Source organism: Lynx rufus, unplaced genomic scaffold, assembly GCF_022079265.1.
Source record: "Lynx rufus isolate CCGP_SWC_20201006 ecotype Redwood Valley unplaced genomic scaffold, mLynRuf1.p SCAF_3, whole genome shotgun sequence".
Lineage (NCBI taxonomy): Eukaryota > Metazoa > Chordata > Mammalia > Carnivora > Felidae > Lynx > Lynx rufus.
The window spans coordinates 23,665,999-23,682,422 of NW_025814845.1; positions in this window are offsets into that span (position 1 = coordinate 23,665,999).

Consider the following 16,424-nt stretch of genomic DNA (forward strand, 5'->3'; position numbering starts at 1 on the left):
TCTTTGGTTAATTTCTTAAAAACAGCCTTTCCATCTTCTACCTCACATTGTTTCCAATGAGAAACTTGGTACCAATCTTATCTTTGTTCCCCTGTGTGTAATATATCATTTTGAAAATAATTTTAAAACTTCTCTGTATCTCTGATTTTAAGAAATATAATTTTGATGTGACTGCTGTGTTTTTCTTTAGTTTATTATGTTTGGATCTAGTTGAGCTTCTTGGAGTTCTGGGTTTATACTTTTTATTTGGACAAATGTTAGCCATTATCTCTTCCAGCATGTTTTTGTTTTTCCCTCTCTCTTTTCCTGAAGCTACTCCAATTATACAAATGTTAGGTTTCCTAAAATTGTCCTACATCTCACTGGTGCTAGGTTCGTTTTTTATCAGCCTGTTTTCTGTTTCACTTTGAATAATTTTGATTGCTATGTTATAGGCTCTTTTTTTTTTTTTTTTTTTTGGTCTACAGAATCTGATCTGTCTGTGAATTTTCATTTCTGACATTCTAGTTTGTATTTGTAGAAGTTTAATTTTGGTCTTCTTTATATCTTTTATGTGTCTACTTCTCAGGCTGCCCTTCCTCCTCCCTCTTGGATTGAATATGGATACAATGACGTTTTGATGCTCCTGTCTTCTGATATGATCATCTGCATCATTTCCATGTCCATTTCTATTGATTTTTCCCCTTTTGTTGTATTATCATATTTTCCTGCTCCTTTGCATGCATGCAATTGTTTATTGGATCGCAGACATTGTGGATTATCCCTAGTTAACAGCTGAAAGTTTTGTATTCTTTTTAAGTACACTTGACTTTCTAAGTTACTTGAAACAGCTTGAAACTACCTTTTCAGCTGTATTAGGTAAGATCAGAACAGTCTTTAATCTAGGACTAACATTTTACCACTAAAACGATACACATCTGATATCCTAACACAGCATACTTCAAATTATGTTCCTCCCCCCTCCCCCCGTTGACCAGCTGTCCCAATTTGTCTGGAATGGATAGTTTTCCATGAAGATTTCATTTCTAAAACCAGAATAATCCCAGACAAAGTAAGACTATTGGTCATACTTTGGGGAACACAGATTATTGCCAGCTCTGTATAAACTCATAGGATTATTTCTTGTAATCTTTGCAGTGGTGGTGTTGTCATTGTTGTTACTATTGTTGTTTTTCCTGCCCTCAGATAGTTTCCTCTCACTATTTTCCTATTGGTATTTCTAATTTCCAACCACATTAGTGAGAGGAAATTAGAGGCCATAAAGACTCTAGGGGAACCCCTGAAGATCTCCGGAGCTATGTATGCCCTCCCTCTCTAGCAGTCCGCCCCCTCCAATCTCTAGCCTCTTTCACCTTGCCAGACTCCCAAACCATGAAGCAAAATATGCTTCAACTTAGGCATATTGGCAAACTCTATATAAGCTCCTCTCTTGTCATTCAGCCTGTAAGTTTCAGCAGTCTTAGGATTCCCTTACTTTGTGTTTTCTGATATCTAGTGGCTGAATTCCATTGTTTAATATCCTCTGCCCAGACTTTTTATTGTTTCAGGGAACAGGGTAATTCTGGTCCCTGTTACTCCATTTTGCTTGCAATCAGAAGTCCTCGATGGATCTATACAAGTGTCTAAATATTTTTGGTATAGTTATTGAGAATAAGCTGGCACATAATGTCATTTGAATACATATAAAATTATTTTTTTAAGTGGAAAATAAAACTGACCGGTTTACTAAAATAGCTGTGTGTTTTATTTTAAATAAAAAAAAGTAGATATAAAATTGCAATACATTAAAAAGAAGATTATAAAATAAGAAAAATAGGCTCATAAAAAGAAAATTCAATTGTATATATATATTTAAAATAATGAGATACATGAATGATATAGAACACAACAAATATAAGTTGGTGTGAATATTAAAAAATCAAACCTCTTATTAGATACTTACTGAAGTAACAATATGTTTAATGACACGGTGTCTAGGATTTTTATTAAAATATTTCAGAAAAAAAAGGGCACCTGGGTGGCTCAGTCAGTGAAGCATCTGACTCTTGATTTGGGCTCAGGTCTTGATTTCATGGTTTGTGAATTCCAGACCTGCATCAGGCTCTGTGCTGACCACATGGAACCTGCTTGGGATTCTTTGTCTCCCTTTCTCTCTGCCTCTTCCCTTCTTATGCTCTATTTGTCTTTCAAAATAAATAAATAAACATTATTTTTTTTAACTTCAGAAAAAATACAAAATCAAAAACTCACAACCAGATATGAGCTGCTGATGGATATAGAGTAATATATTCCATAATTCTGTTTTTATATATTTCTAAATGTCATTTTTAATAATTGATGTTTTTAAGCTGAAATAGGAAGTAAGAATAAAATCCATGAATTGAAATGGAGAATGATCAGGATGTTGAATCTGACTGGAACCTTGTTAGAGATAAAGAGGTTTGTGGCAACATTTGATCAAAAAGATAATGCTGTCAAATACAACTGATAATTTCATCTCAGTACCTAAGAGATTCAGGGTGAAATGAAAACTAATCATATATACAGCAGGTAGGTAAGGGTAGGTTAAGATAAAAGCCCATATGATAGTATGCAAGAGACATCTAAAAGCCTAGAACTAGAAAATGAGGAAAAGAGATGTACGGTGATATTACCAAGGTCTTCTTAACTTCTCAGGTAGAGTGTAGGAGAAGAGGTCCAACAACTGAACTTTGGATGACATAGATAATGCTTGAGGTATAAAAGCAGTTTTATGAGTGGCGATTAATATAAATTGAATTATTTCAATACTACATTCAATGCTTGAGTTGAGGGAAAATTTAAAGACTAAATCATACGCTGGAAATGTGATTGGTGTGATAGAAAATTAAGAAAAGCTCATGAAGAGGAAGCCAAATATGAAAATCAAGGGCAGAGAGATATAAACCAAATGAAGTGCAATTAATATGCATAATAAACATTTAGATGATGATGACAGTGAATTTGGAAATGAAAAGATGATTCTTTCCTTTAAGCGTTTAATTTCATTGGATTTCAAAACATCATGTAGAGAGATTAAAAGGGAATAATTGTGGAGAAATGGGAATAGCATGTGCAATTTATTATTCTGAGACATTTAGCTATGACAGGAATAAACATGATGGTTTAAAGGTGGATAATATTTGATTGATTTGTGCCCCCACTCCACTTAACAAAAGGGATTCTGGACCAGATTTGCAAAGATCAAGAGCTGGTGGGGGGGAGATTTAAAATATTATTTATATGTTCATTTATTTTGAGAGAAAAAGTATGTGCCTGTGTGTACACATCCAAACCAGGGAGGTGAGAAAGAGAGGGAAAGAGAAAGAATCCCAAGCAGGCTCTGTACTGTCAGGCCAGAGCCTGAAATGGGGCTCAAACTTAGAGACTGTGAGATCATGACCTGAGCCCAAGTCAGGTGCTTAAGTGAATGAGACACCCAGGTGCCCCAGATTTGAAATGTTTAATGAAACAGTTGTTTGGATTCCGAAATAGAATGAATAGTTGTTTGGATTTTGTTTTGTTCTGAAAAACAAAAGATGTGATGTAGTTAATGATGAAACAGAAGGAGAATTTAATTTGAAAGATGAACAAATAGGGAAGGAGAAGGAGAAGGAAAGGAAGAAGAGGAAGAAGAAGAAGAGGAAAAATGGTACTATTAGAAAAATTCTTAAGCCTATAGTTAGAGTTTTCATATAAGATACATTTTCTGAAAGTAAAGAAGTTAAAATGCACCAAGGGGAGTTTTAAGATTGGAAGAAGTGGATTTGCATTAGGATAGAAATTGACCATATTAGGGGGAGCCTAACAGACGAAGATGATAGATGATAGATAGATAGACAGATAGATACACAGGAAAGAGATCTGTGGACTTGTCATGTAGAGCTTCTTGAAAGAACTGTATCTGGTGTGGAGGTAGGGAACATTTGTCTTGGCTAGTGTATTTAATTTGTACAGAATGTTGTTACCCACACAATTTGTCATTTTTATTTAAGACTTATATGAGCATATCATCAAATTGATGGCTTATTCAAACTGATAGAAGAATACAAACAATTTAATAATTTGATGCAGCACAGCTACATGTCACATAATAATAGCTTTTACAAAGATCCATGTTTTCAAAATATCCCTGGGGATCCTGATGGAATTTAAATTACTGGCTAAATATTGTGAGCCAGGAGATATAAACTGCAGTTTGATAGCAAGACTCAGTGGCACTGGGAGGCCTAAAGGAGAAGAATTGGTGTTGTTTAAGTTTAGCACATGCCCATGAGTGCTGTTATTGATTTTATGATATGAGTTTTGTAACTAAGATAAAAACAATGGTAAGGACTTTAGGTTTCTTTCATTTTTCCCCTCATTACATAACACAAGAAGATAAGCCATATCTAACGGTGGAGTGAGAAGTTGGTTTTATAACTGGCTTTGAACAAACGTACAAAAAGAAGTGCCCAGATTACCACTTTTCAGAAAGTCAGAAATAGGAAAGAGTACATGTATAATGTCATACTTAATAATACTGATTCAGGTTTTGTATGTCTAAGGTAGCTATATGATAGGGGTAACATTATAGATTTTTAAATTGTATATACATATGTATGTGTAATATGTTTATGTATATATATGTACATATATGTACATATATGTGTATGTGTGTGTATATATATATATATATATATATACATTCCTCACAATATTAGAATAATCCTGAATTCTAATTATTTATTGAGATCAATTAGTTAAATGCAATTCATTAAATGAAGGTGATAAACTGGGACAAAACCTGAACAATCTTGTAAAAACATCATCAAATTTTCTGAAACTGCATTCTAAAATACTTTACAAAAACTAGTTTATTTTTTTTACAATTATTTATTTTTAGAGACAGAGAGAGACAGAGCAAGCAGGGGAGGGGCAGAGAGAGAGGGAGACACAGAATCCCCGAAGCAGGCTCCAGGCTCCGAGCTCTGCGAGCTGCGAGCTGTGAGCTGTCAGCTGTCAGCACAGAGCCGGACTCAGGGCTTGAACCCAGGAACCATGAAATCATGACCTGAGCTGAAGCTGGAGGCTCAACCAACTGGGCCACCCAGGTGCCCCTATAATAACCAGTTTAAACCTCTCTTTAAAAACTAGTTTGAAACCCAACCACCTTGATTGGTCAATTACGTTACAAACAAAACAAAACAAAACAAAACAAAACAAAACGCAAAGAACACTTCCCCCTCCCCCCCTTAGGAGAGCAAGAATAGATATGTATAATGAATAGTTTACAACAGAGAGATGTTCAGGAAATCTTACAGGAATAGAAACCCTGAAATTCAATTTTATAATACTCCTCCTAATGTATGATTATACCACTGTGGCTTTATTTTAAAATTGAAATTCATAATCTGATGATCATTTAAAAAGTCTGTATCAATCTTTCTTGTATTATTTGACACAATAGTGTCTCTTCTGGTTTCTGATGTTTTTGACTATTTTCCTCTGGGGTTTATTCATTCCTTTTCCACTTTTTGATCTCTATCTCTCAGATTCTAGGAGTCTTTGTACTTTGCCCTATTTTCTCTCCCTCACCTACTCTTTCCCCCCAAAAGCATCTACTTCCACGGCTTTGAGTACAAACTGGACATAAATAACTCTCGAATTTTCATGTCTCTGCTAACTTCCCTGCCTTCACGTTTTCAGTGGCTCTCCATCAGCACTTAGCATAACATTCCAGTGTTAAGCAAGTCCTACAAAAATCTAGTCTTATAGTCACAGTTTAAACACTTGGCAGATGCCGCTTCCTCTTGCGACACTATTCTTCTCTTGATCTTTTGCTAAGCTAAATTCTATTTATCCTTCAAATTTTAACTTCATGTCAAGACATTGAGAGGCCTTCTTTGAAATCCACAGTGTGAATCAACTCTCCTCCCTTCTGTTTCATAACAGAAACTTTTTTATCCTTAAGGACTATATCAGACTTTGCAGCTGTATATTTCTTTATATGATTGTGTGTGTGATATCTGTCATTGATCCTATCCTATCTTCCATGCTGAGGACAGGGACCATACCAGAAAAAAATCATCCCACTATACTGAGAAATACAGAGAGACTTAGTAAACATGTGTTAATCCAATAGACCCATCAAATGTTTTGTTACTTATAAACTAAGTTATATTTCCAACTTGGGGGAGGGATTTATTTAGATACAGGCACCTCCCCAAACTCATCAGAAACTACATTCATTCTGCCTGAATGAGGCTACTCCCTCAACTGTACATTTGACAAAACTAGCGTCGTGCTTAATTTTATTTGTTCTTCCCCATCATTTTATTTGTGAAATCATTTTATTTCTTCATTCCTAATTTCTCTTGGATTCTCATGTCTTTCTTCCTCCCTGAAACCACAAAATTCATATCTATATACACACGTAAGAAAATATACAGCTGCAACTTACGTGCTTATTTTCTTTTGAGCTAAAGAGTGTTTAGAAAATGGGATGTACTCCTGGAAATAGAATTCTACATGTTTCTTTGTGACAAACACTTGGTCCTCCTTCGGGTCTCCACTTGGGTGTCACCATGTCATAGGAAAAGCTTTGTTGGCCATTGCCATAGGTTTTTCTTGGAAGATTCAGAAACTGAGATGGAATTTAGTGGGCTGAATGTTATTTAAGGGATTATTTGGGGACAATTCTTTAGAAGAAAGGGAAGGAAGCATGACTGGACCAAGGCGGGGGGGGGGGGGGGAGGGAGTTGATCTACAGTGCCGGTTTAATGACTGCCTCAGCTATCATGCAGGAAACTATGGAATAGTCCATCAGAGCTGCACTGGGTTGGTGCAAAATGTCTCCGACTTACATGCCCACTTCCGTCGGTCACTGGATATGGGACACCCTAAGGGAAGGCTGACCTTGGATAAAATCATGTGTCTGCCCCAAAGTAAGGTAAATCCTGAAGCAGGTGAAAATGGCAGGCGATCACCTTGGCAAGTGATGTCCTTACTTGTAGAGCTGGATGGTTTTTACCACAGCCATTAAAAGCTGAATTAGTGCAAGTGCTTTGTGTAAGCCTATCCAATTCAAAGGGGACTTTTGCTTTATCTATGCATTTAACTAATTTAAAAAAATATTATTTTAGATATTATGTATCTAAAGGACTTTGGAAAAAATATCATAGGGGCGCCTGGGTGGCGCAGTCGGTTAAGCGTCCGACTTCAGCCAGGTCACGATCTCGCGGTCCGTGAGTTCGAGCCCCGCGTCGGGCTCTGGGCTGATGGCTCAGAGCCTGGAGCCTGTTTCCGATTCTGTGTCTCCCTCTCTCTCTGCCCCTCCCCCGTTCATGCTCTGTCTCTCTCTGTCCCAAAAAAATAAATAAACGTTGAAAAAAAAATTTAAAAAAAAAAGAAAAAATATCATACAATTCCAGGATTTATTCATTTAGGATTATGGGGAGTGCTTGTTATATTATTCAGTGATTTTTTCTGTAGTTTAAAATAGTTTAAAAAAAACAGATGATACTAGTTACTTTTTTATGCCTCTGATATTATACCATATTTATCCAGATTGTGGTATTTGCCAACCTGACTGTAATTTTCTATTTAGTTATATACTAGTCATTATTCTCCAGAGTTCCATGAGGACACGCGCTCCCTCAATTAAATCTTTGGTCCAGCAAAATGCCAGGAATATAGCATCAAATCCACCAAATTTGTTTTTGAATGAATGAGAATTGCTGCATGTCAGACTCTAAACAAGTAGTGGAAACTTTCCTCTTGAAGCCCCCACATGGCTTGCCTATAAATAATGAAACTTACAAATTTAAGAAGTACAAGATTACAGCCTCACAAATGGACTTGAGGCACAAAATTCTGTTAGAATGGTCTAACTGTACTCTTGTTCTCTTGTTTCCTAGAAGGAGAATCACTTTCACCCAGTTTCTCACTCTCTTCATCACTTCTTATTTTGTTTTGAGAGAGAGAGAGAGAGAGAGAGAGAGAGAGAGAGAGAGAGAACCTTGCGAGCAGGGCAGGGGCAGAGGGAGAGGGAGAGAGAAAACCTTAAGCAGGCTCCAACCTCAGCATGGGACTTGATCTCACAACCATGAGATCAGGACCTGAGCCAGAATCAAGAGTCAGCTGCTTAATGGATTGAACCACCCAGGCTCCCCTCCATCACTTCTTTTTGATTCTATAATTAACTTGGTGTTTGTATACTGCTGTATTTAACTTTTGAATTTGTAAGTCTCTCTTCAAGAATTTTTACCACTATTAAAATTGGGCTACCTCAAGGCACATATTCCATGCAAACCAGCTATGGGAACCTACTCCAACAGCTAGGTTACTCCACCCAAACCCCATCCTAATTTCAGAATTTAACCATCATAAAATCACTGATGAGGTTCCAAGAATGACCTGAGGAAGAGAGGAATGTGTTGTCATCTGAAAGTGGGTACTGAAGAGATTCACTAAAATGCCTGGCTTAGATCTTGTATTGAAAAAAAAAAAAAAAAAAACAGGATTGATTTAATGGCATCAACTTATTTATTTTTCCTAGAGTTTCTATGGTTCCATGTTTGGTAAGCACGTCATTAAATGTTCAGAGGAAAACTTCTGCACTACAATAGCTAAGTCTTACAGCTGTGTTTGTGAACTTAAGCTTTTTTATATACCGTATTCACTATTCCAATTATTATTTAATATTTTATACAAATTGATTCACTTTGTAATCTATAAACACTTTTCAAAGAAGATATTATATCACTGTCCTAAAAACTTAATTCTCATTCTCACCATAAAGATCAACTAATACTTTATTATTATTACACATTAAAACAGATTTCACTTTATATATTATTAAAAGAATATGCTCTATACATTGGAAAGGACTTTATTAAAGATTAGTTTAGTTGTTCTTTCCTTGGCAATTTACATTCCTCATAGCTTAAAACTAGAGATTTTCAAACACAATTTGAAAAGCAGAGCCTTAAAACTCTGTACATTTTGTGAATTCATGAAGTTCCTGAACCTTAAATACAAGAACTACAGAATAATAATAATAAAAATATTTAATTATTATCTTCCATAACTTTAACGAGCAGAATTTCTATTTCCCGGTGAGAATCATTAGTGAAAAGATTAAAAAGTGTTGAGACTTAAAGTTAACCATGAGAATATTTTATCATCCTAGATAATATCCAGATCTGTCAGTTTGCTATGAATAAGATTTACAGTCAGTGGGAAAGCTAGAAAGCTGAAAATCCTTATTTTCTCATGAAATCATAGGTTAGCAGAAACTTTGAAAGATCATATAACTCCATCATCTAACTTTAAAGTTGGATTCATCTAGATGACTCCAAACAGATGAAATTCTACTCTAGGACACCCCTATCAAAGTAAATTTTAACTCTATTTTCAGAGATATGTTTTCAGTACTAATAACTTTAACACAGTTGGATATCTGAGCATTTAAGGTAGTGCTATATAGCCTAGGGTATCTCAATATTTGTTGACTGACAATGTCTTATTTAATACTGAATGGAAGAAAAAGACAAATTGTAAAACATCTTTTAAAGGTAACACTTAAATCATCTTTGCCTTCTATTTCCTAAACTAAATGTCTCAAGTAACTCAGCATATTCTGAAAGTTTGTAAAGACTTTATAGTCTTTAACAGGTGGAATTTTGAAATAGAAATACTTTTCACGTATTGAAATAATTTGCAATTAGAGCAGGAAGCTTTCAAATATTTAATTTTTCACTCTCTAATTCTCACACTATTGTTTTCATCTGTATTATTCAAATTCATAAGCTATCATCAGAAAAAAGTGGCAAAGATGTATCCCCTAAACTTATGGCTTTGCATTACTTATCAGATATCCTAAGTGTAAATATTCCCACTTAGTGTAGACTTTTTTTTTGCTAATATCTTCTTTTGTCTTTTTACTATGCCACTTTTGTCAACCTTTAGAAAACATTACATTAGCAAATAAAAAGATTTGTGGAGAAAATGGTTAATAGCATCATGGTACTGAGATAATCTGAAATATTTTGTCATGAAATATTGGTAATAGTGTAAGAGCTTCACAAATAACAGGTCAAATCAGTTTTGTATTCACTTTGTTTTTACAGTAATGGGTATTTCCAATATCTGCTTTGTTCATGAAGTTCATTTTTTTAAAGGGGTAAGATCAGGATTGTGATTAAAGCTTTTCAAAGTCAGTGAAAATATTATGTGGAATAGCCCGTCTCTAAAGGCCCTCAACAGCTTCCTTTCTCTTGGTATCAGTTTGAGCCCTCCTTCAAATTGAATAAGGATCACTTTTGTATCAAATAGGATCCATAGAAATGATGGACTATTCCTTCCAAGGCAGGATGGCAAAAGGCATTATTGTTTCCACCTTGCTCTCTCTTGGTTCACTAGCTCTGGGGGAACTAAATGTCATGCCATAAGCACACTCTAGCAGCCTATGGAAGAGGTCACATGTCAGGAAACTATTGGCCTCCTGCCAACAACCAGCACTAACTCTACAGACATCTGAGGAAGCATCTTAGGAAGCAGAATCTGGCCCTAGGAAAGCCTGACGAAGAACACAGCTCTGGCCAATGTATTCACTGAAATCTCAGAAACAGTGAACCAAACACGCCAAGACCCATGGTAATTGTGTGAGATAATAAATGCATATTGCTTTAAGATCCTTGGTTCCTAGGTAACCTGTTAAGCACCAATAAATTACTGATACATTATCCTAACTACTCTTTTTTCTTTAATGTTTATCCTTGACAGAGAGAGAGAGAGAGAGAGAGAGAGAGAGAGAGAGAGACAGAGCATGAGCGGGGGAGGGGCAGAGAGAGAGAGAGACAGAATCCGAAGCAGGCTCCAGGCTCTGAGCTGTCAGCACAGAGCCTGACATGGGGCTTGAACTCACAGACTGTGAGATCATGACCTGAGCCAAAGCCAGATGCCCAACGGACTGAGCCACCCAGGTGTCCCTACTCTTAAGAAATAAGAACAGATTGCTTCATCTTCTTTTCTGATGAAAACAAAAAATCATCATTACCTTGTTCTTTCTTTCCTCTTGTTGTTAAATGTTAGCTTATATTTGGAATGTTACAAATAAGATAATATGTGAAATTCAAAAACATGAAATTAACGAACTCAGTTAGACATGGAAGATGTTTTTGGTGTAAACCATTATATATGATTTTCTAGGGCCATGGACACAGATAGGTAGGGTTACTTAAGATATACAGATTGGAATTTTGAAAGGATGAAGACAATTTAAAAAAAAACAAATCTGTGTTTTGTAGAAGACTCAAATTTGGAGAGTGGTTTGATAAACTTTGAAAGATTCACAGACAATAAATAGGTACCTATACACATTCACATAACATTCTTTTAATGTCTATGATTTATTTTTGAGAGAAATAGAGACAGAGCGTGAGGGGGAGAGGGGCAGAGAAAGAGGGAGACACAGAATCTGAAGCAGGCTCCAGGCTCCGAGTTGTCTGCACAGAGCCCGAAGCAGGACTCGAACTCATGAACTGTAAGATCCTGACCTGAGTCGAAGTCGGCCACTTAACCGACTGAGCCACCCAAGTACCCCAACATTTTTTTCTATAAGAGATAAGTTTTGGTATGCAAGTAATGTGGGGAGAGTAATTAACATAATCACCCCACAGACATCATAGACTGGAAAACACATGAGCTAAAATGTAGTCTGTTTACTAATGTGCACACACTTCAACTCCATATAATGTGTATGGTTCTATGCAATACACTGAAGCTTGCAGAGAAAGGATTTTGAAATTAACATGATTTGACTTTGTCTACTCCATGTATGGTTGTGTTGTTATTAGTTTTTCTTGGCTTCAGCTTCCTCCTTTTTTTTTTTTCTTTTTTAAGTTGTTATTCCATTTTCCAGGACGGGACAGACGTGGAGAATTTGCTCCAACAAATGTTCTCAGTACTTTTATGATTTTACTTATCAAAAATAAAGCTTTACTCTGTTAACAACTTGGAGTTTACTTTGAAGTAAATGACAAGGTAGGCAAAGTCACCCCGGACACTGCACACCCAGGGGGAAAACTGTTCACACAGATGGTGATGGGAATGGCAGTTCTGGAGGTACCCAGCGAGCAACTGGTGCAAGTTTGTATACAGCAGCCCTCGTGAGACACTTTTTCTTTAAATCCAGTTGGCCACTTATTACAAACCAATGGCTTGAATATAACTCGAACATCCCAGTGTCTGAGATGAAACGACACTTTCAAAATTTCTACGTCTACAGTTCTGTTTCTAGATTTTCTTCTCAGTGTGGTGATTTTTGACTTCTGTTTTTGTCATTCTGTGCTGTTCAAAATTTCAGCTTCGTAGCTGAAGTTACGCAGGTTTCCTTTTCTTGTTTTGATTTCAGGTTTTCATTCAAGTTTTATTTATTTATTTTATTTAATTTTTTATGTTTATTTAATTTTGAGAGAGAGAGAGAGAGAGAGAGAGGGGGAGGGACAGAGAGAGGAGACACAGAGTCCAAAGCAGGTTCCAGGCTCTGAGCTGTCAGCACAAAGCTCGACACGGGGCTTGAACTCATGAACTGTGAGATCATGACCTGAGCCGAAGTCTCAGTTAACATAGATGGTAAAATTGGTTTCAGATATAGAATTCAGTGATTCATCATTACTGTCTATCCTTCTGATGACTTTTGGGAGACTTTACCAACTGAAAGAGAAATCATAGGATTTCTATTTGACTTGAATAAAATATATATTGGTGACAAAAAGAGACCATGTAATGATATTGAGTTTACCACATAAAGAAAAGAAACTTTTCATATTTTACTTATCACTTTGAATAATCTATCATAAGTTTTACTGGTTTTCTTCAAGCAGGTCACACTTTTTATTGTTAGTTTTTATAACTGTTTTTTAATTTTATTTATTTATTTTTTTTTTTAATTATTTTTTCAACGTTTATTTATTTTTGGGACAGAGAGAGACAGAGCATGAACAGGGGAGGGGCAGAGAGAGAGGGAGACACAGAATCGGAAACAGGCTCCAGGCTCTGAGCCATCAGCCCAGAGCCCGACGCGGGGCTCGAACTCACAGACCACGAGATCGTGACCTGGCTGAAGTCGGACGCTTAACCAACTGCGCCACCCAGGCGCCCCGTTATTTTATTTTTTTAATGTTTATTTATTTTTGAGGAAGAGAGACAGAGACAGAGCATGAGTGGGGGAGGAGCAGAGAGAGAGGGAGACACAGAATCTGAAGCAGGCTCTGAACTGTCAGCACAGAGACTGACACGAGGCTCAAATACACAGACCAGGACCTCGAGATCATGACCTGAACTGAAGTCTCATGCTTAAATGACAGAGCCACCAAAGTGCCCCATATAACTGTTTTTTTTTAATTTTTAAAAAAATGTTTATTTATTTTTGAGAGAGAGGGAGACACACAATCAGAAGCACACTCTAAGCTCTGAACTGACAGCACAGAGCACGACATGGGGCTTGAACTCACGAACTATGAGATCATGACCTAAGCCAAAGTCTGGCGCTTAATCGACTGATCCACACAGGTGCCCCATATGACTGTCTTTGAAATTTAATAAATACTCTCCCATGTTTTGTATGTGTATGCACACATGCACACACAATTTTTGGCAACTTATAATTGAGTTAATTTTCCCAGCTTTTTATTTCAAATTATAGTTTTATTTAAAAAAAACTATTCTCTACCAGTGAAACAGTTTAAATATCATAGGGCTCTGCTTAAAAGAGATCAGTGGCAAACAACACTGGAGTTTCGTGGGAGCTCATAAAAATGCAGATCTCAGACCCCACTGAAAGATATATTCATTTAACATCTGCACTTTCAAGATGCCCGGGGGATATGGATGTAACATTGAAGTCTGAGAAACAGGATCATAGACGATATTTCTTACTTAAAAATAAATCATCAGTAAAGTCTTGAGGGAAAAATTTTCTTTGACATATTTTATTAAATCTATTATTATTACTTATATTTTTCCTGCCTCTCCCCTTTTCAGTGTGTAATATTTTTGTGGTATTACACACACATACACACACAAAAACATACCTACATACTTTGACAACATATTTTAAATAATTTTCATATATATGTGGTTCATGTTAAAAAACTGATTTCATATACATTTATTGATTATTAATTCATATATATGAATTTCTCATCTTTAATATTTGTTAGGCATGCCAGCTGTTTATTAATTTTAAGCTTGTCACTAAAATTCTGCTCTATTTTATCTTTTCTCATGTTGAAGGGATAATTTAGATACCACAAAATGAAGCCTATTTAGATACATGATTTGATGACTTTTGCAGACCTATGCAGTCCTGTAACATCACACAGTCAAGCTACGGAAGATTTTCATCATTATAAAATGTTATGAGGTATGTCTTTGTAGTCAGTCTCCTATGTAGTCAATCTCCTATCTCACTCCTACCTGAATCACCTGGCAACCACTGATATGTTTTCTGCCCCAGTTGTCTTGCTTTTTAAGAATATTGCATAAATGGGATAATATAAGGGGGTTAACAGCCCACAAGTTTGGGGTCAATGCAGTGCAACTTCAACTGGCAATTTTAGCTCCAGAGCTCCCCATGGGGTGAACCAAAGGAGACTCGGAACTCAATTTCTCCCGCTGGCCAATCTTGTTTCTTTTGCCTTCCTTCCACAAGTTTGTTTCTCTAATAAACATTCTTCGCACTATACCATCTTTCTCCTCTCCCCAAGATAGAGAACTAAAACAGTCATCGATAGAGGTTTTCCTTGAGGACATCCTTGCAAGATGACTACAGTCCCTCTAAAAAGAAGCCTCTATGATAATGTTTCTAGAATGGAAAAAGTCCTCACAAATAGCCTGCATCAAATAATAGAATGGAAATTTAAGCTAAATTCAAGCTAAATTAAATTATTAGCTATAAATTATTAAATTTAAATTCAAATTCATTCTTATTTGAGAATGTACATTTTGTTTCCAGAAAGAAAATAAAAATGAGAATCCAGGAAAAAAAATTACAGAAAAAAGAATAACATTGTTTTTGTTTGAAGGTAATCATGACAGAGAGGAAAAGGTAAAATTAAATTAAATTAAATTAAATCTAAGTTCATTCCATTGAGACTTGAAGTGATAAAATAAAAGGTATCATGTTGTTTAGAAGGGGTGATAAGGGTTATTTCTCCAGTTTCTCCCCATTTTGGAGGGAAATAATTCAGTCTTTCACAACTAAGTGGGATGCTAGTTGTAGGATCTATGATGAATTTTCTTAGTTTGATGAGAGATTTTATATGATTCGATATTGTTGTATTTTGTTAAACTCTTTTATGTATCTACTGGAATGATGATATGGTATTCTTTAGTCTCTTGATATGGTCAGTTAATGGTTGGGTTTTGAATGCTATACGAACCTTGTAATCCTAGGAAATTTTATCTGGTCATGATGTATTTACATATAAGATTAACAAAATGTGAAAATATATAACACACTAACCCTAATCAACACAAAGTGAAAGTAACTATATAAATAAGCCTTAGAAAAACAGACTTCTGACAAAGGAATATTACCAAAGATACAGAATGATATTACATGTTAATACAGAAAACATTCACAAAGGAGAGTAAAAATCTAAAAATGCACTTAACGCAGAACCCAGTAACACAAGTATAAGAACAGGAAATAACTAAAAGGAAATGTGGACAAATTCATAATTATGGTAGATAGTTCACTAGATCTCTCATTATTTGAAGGGGAATAAAAGTAGGCAGAGAATCTGTAAGGATACTGAAGCATTGAAGCACACTAACAACTAACGAGTGAAATGACACTGATTGAATGTACTGACTTAACACAAAACATATTCTTTCAAGTTCACGTGGGACATCACTAAAATAGACCATTTCCTGCACCGTAATACAAAAGGTGTTAGTCTTAACCAGTATTGAAGAATTACCCTCTTACAAAGTGTTCCCCAGGCCACAATAGAATTCAGTTAAACATCAATAACAGAAAAAGGTCTAGACTATCTTATCTCAAAATAATTGGAGACTACATACCATACTTCTAAATATCAAATGGGCCAAAAAAGAAGTCACAATAGATATTAGAAGAAAGTAAAAATAAATGACAACCAAACACAACATCCAGATTTGTGAGGTGCGCCTAAAGATGTTTAGAAGGAAATTGAGACAATTAAATACTTACACTAAAAAGAAAGAAATTTTCTCAAATCAGTGATCTTAGCTTCCAACACATAAAATATCCTATCTTCAAAGTTGTAACAAAAAGTCAAGGTAAAAAAATATCACCAGCATCGTGTATTTTTTAAAAATTTTTATCAGTGATATTGAAAAACACTGCACAGAACCCCTTATTTCTGTCATTTTAA